Consider the following 3,878-nt stretch of genomic DNA (forward strand, 5'->3'; position numbering starts at 1 on the left):
TTTTGAGCATCCCAACACCAACACCAACAAGGCTTTTGGAAATAGAGTATCCAGGGAGCAAAACCAGTATCAAAACTGCCCACTTCCCCAGAGTTCTCTGGGAAGTCTGCCTTACTAGAAGCAGATCAGGGAGGTGATGAGTCATGTGGAGTGACTGGAGAAGTCCTGGTGGTGGTGGGCATCAGACCTCCCCTCCGTAGCTGTCCACCACCTGACAATCATCATGAGACAGTCACTCCTTTGTTAAAGGAAGTCTTGAAAGTTTATAGGACTCCTATAAAATAGAAAAATGGCTTTTTGTTTTGTGTGAGAGGAAGGAGGAGGACAAGTATAAAAGTAGAAATACATGGCTTGAAAATTATCAATTAATGTCTTAGTATCAAAGGTGGCCAACAATGGGAAGAGGCACCGTAGATTTTTTTCTAATAAAAAAAACACAGAGTACATTTTATTTCTCAACATTTAATAAGTAAATATTCACACATGTGATAATTTTGATATAAGCATCATTCCAGAGTGAAAAGGATGTTTATTTTCTTAATTTTTAAAAACTGTTTTATGGATAACTACTCTAGATATTTTTAATGTAGTTTTCTTAAAGATTTATTTATTTTAGAGAGAGAGTACATGAGCGTGAATAGGGTAAGGGGCAGAGGGAGAGGGAGAGAAGAATCTCTCCTGAACGCAGATCCAGACACAGGGCCCGATCTCACAACCCTGAGATCATGACCTGAGCCGAAATCATGAGTCAGACACCCAACTGATGGAACCAGCCAGGTGCCCCTAATATGTTTTTTAAAAATCAAAATATAGTTGACATGCAATGATACATTAATGTAATTTTTTTTTTTTAGGGACTAACATACCCTTTTAATATGTTTTTAAATATTTTTAAGGTTTAAAAAGTGTTTAAAGTTTGTAGTGCCTAGTAGGAAAACATTATCTGAATGAATACCCTAATGGCAACAATTGTAGAATGTTTCAGTTGCATGGGGAGCAGAGGGGTAGGGATTCTCTTCACAGCACCCCAGCTTTCTTCATGAGAAGGTCGGAGGTGCACTGGTTTGTATTATTGCGACATCCATTAGGTGATCGAAGTTGCTTTTCATTCAGCAAGGGCTTTATTTGTCATAAGGGCATTATGCTTGACCTCCAAATTTGGCTGACAATTTACTGATGAGATTCATAACCTTTGGGTTGCTCTGATATTTTGACATACTCGCTGGGTTCTGGGCCACATCCTGGAAGGCCACCATAACTTCTGGATCCCGCATGGCGGCAAGATCTTCCGGATCACTAAGAGTTTCATTGAGCCCAGGCATTCCCGCCATCCCAGGCATCCCCCTGCCATTCCAGGCATTCCTCCAGGAAAAGTACCAGGCATTCCCCCAGGAAAGCCACCTGGGAAAGAGCCATACTGAGCTCCTGATTGTCGTCTGGCGTCTTCCTCCCTCTGGGCTCTCTCATGTTCTTCCCGAGCCTTCTTAACCCTTTCTATTCTTTCTTTGATCTCTCGCTCTTCACGTTTTCGCTCATATTTTCTCCGATGTTCAGCAATTTTCTGGGCCCTTGGTTGAACTTCCTTCAGCATTGTACTAGCATCTTCATCATAATCCAGTTTACAAGCAAGGGCAAGATCATGTGCTGCTTCTTCCCAATGGCCCAGAAGTCTATGTGCTTTCCCACGCCACTTACAAGGCAGAGCTGAATCAGGATTTATTTCAATAGCTCTGTCACAGTCTCGAATGGCAGCATTTGGCTTCTGTAATTTGATGAAGACACTGGCTCTCTTGGCATACAGAATGGCCAAGCGAGGATTTAGTTTGATGGCATCTGTGAATAAGTCAATGGCTTTCTGTAGTTCACCATCATTTAGGGCATCAATGGCAGCCACTTTTTTATCATTTGCCTGATCCATCATTTCCTCGGTTATCTCTACATTTTCATCTCCCATTTCTTGAGGGGCATCGGTATCTGGTTCAATCACACCTTCATTGTCAATTTCTAGATCACTCTCCTCACTTGATGGTTCATCTGTCTTTGTTTTCCTCTGCCTTCTTACTATCTGGTTTTTCTTCCTTGATACTGTCTTCTGATTTAGTTTTATGAGTGGCAGGTGGTATTTTATCCCCCATGCTCTCCACCCACTCCCGCAAGAAACGCATTTCCTCGGTGTGCAGAACGCTCGGATCCTGCTTACACATTTTCACGAAAGCCCGAAGCTCGCTCACTTTGCGGGGGTCCATGGTCCGGAGGCAGTAGCAGGCGGCAGGCGCGGCTGAGGTTGCGACCCGATTCCAGGCGCGGGTACTAACTCCGCGTGATCGTGTGGAAGATTAATGTAATTTTTATTAAAATTACTCACATGCACAGCTTAGAGAGTCACATAGTTATATAAGGCCTGCTTCCTGTTCCCCCAACCACGGATCTTGCTCCTAAGAGGCAATTCTTTTATTTCGTGTAGCTGACCACTTCTGCATTTATTTCTATATCATTAATAACATGTGTACATTGCTCCTTCTTGATTTTTCAGTGTTAAGCCCTACATATTGGCTTCCAGATATGGATAATAATGATTTAGGTCTTTCTCCCTCCTTAGCCACAGTCTCACCATACACATGGGTATACCCATGTCCCTGTTCTCTGAGTGTTGAGTGTGGTTAAAGTTTGGGGAAATTGATACTCACTGTTTACATTGTTGTGATGACACAGATGTTATTGGCAATGGGGCCATTTCATAGATCTTGAATACCTTTTCTTTTCTTTTTTTTTTTTTTCATATCTTTTTGTTTTCATGTTCTTTGGAATCCCAAGTATACATTTTCCTAATTTTTTTTGTTGGTGTGTGTGTGTGTATTTATCACTAATTTATCAAAACTCTTGTCTGACTACAAAAATCTTTTTATATATTCAGACATTAAGTACATTGAGTGTCTGTGCATGTCATCTTCTTCTTATGGTTTCTCCCCAAGCCTTCAGATCTGCCCAGTCTAAGTCGGTGAATCTCAAGGCCTACTGTTTTGCCATTGTGTTGGAAATTGCTGTCCTCCACATTCTATCCTGGATCCCTGGTTCTCAGACTTTGTGCTTTTCTCTTTCTCGTTCGCCTTTCTCATTTGCATGGACAATATCCTCCAGTAGTTTCCTCCTCATTCAGTCAACCAACTTTTAACTACCAGGTACCACGCACTGTCCCAGCTGTTGAGGCTAGAGTGGGAACCCATCTTCATGCAACTGTATTTTGAAGAGCACCAAGGTGAACAAGGACCATCTTCTCTCATACATTTGTTGCAGGGATGATCCTTGCCCATGAACTCTACTGAGCAGTGAGACTGTAGGAGGGATTCTGGCAACTCCTACCCAATGTCCCACTTCCACCTCTGCAGGAAACAACATCTTTTTCTCTGGGAATGGTTCCTGTCTTTCCAACTTAATGTGGTCTTGGTCACATGATATGTCCCAGGGAGGCACATAACAAAAACAGAACTTGGGTCCTCAGGCAAGAGGCGAGAGACACATGCGGGGAAATTGTACAAGGATAGAATGAGACTAATGTACAGAAGTGATTAGAGTCTTGAAAGAGGGATCTGGATGCTCTATTTCCAAAAGCCTTGCATAGCTCAGAGGTTTTGGGATGTTAAAGAGGCCACTTCTAGACTCGGTGTCTTGTGATTCATCTCCAGTCTGATGAGAAAGAGACAGGAGACAGAGAGAGAAAGTGAGAGAGAGATTTCAGTATTATTTGCAACTCCTGTGTCTCTCAGTGATCCACCCCTGAAATTCCCTCCCCCAGTTCTTTCAGGCACTAAATTCACCCTTTTGCTTTGCTAATTTGATTTTTGATTTTTGATTTCTGTCTTCTGCAACCAGAATCCTGA

At 42.4% G+C, this 3,878-nt stretch overlaps 1 pseudogene; it reads right to left on the reverse strand.

The window, feature by feature from the left end:
* Nucleotides 1-1,108: 1,108 nt before the first annotated feature.
* Nucleotides 1,109-2,315, reverse strand: LOC125094407 (hsc70-interacting protein-like; annotated as a pseudogene).
* Between the last annotated feature and the right edge of the window lie 1,563 nt (nucleotides 2,316-3,878).

This window comes from Lutra lutra, chromosome 2 (assembly GCF_902655055.1).
Source record: "Lutra lutra chromosome 2, mLutLut1.2, whole genome shotgun sequence".
Classification (NCBI taxonomy): Eukaryota; Metazoa; Chordata; class Mammalia; order Carnivora; family Mustelidae; genus Lutra; species Lutra lutra.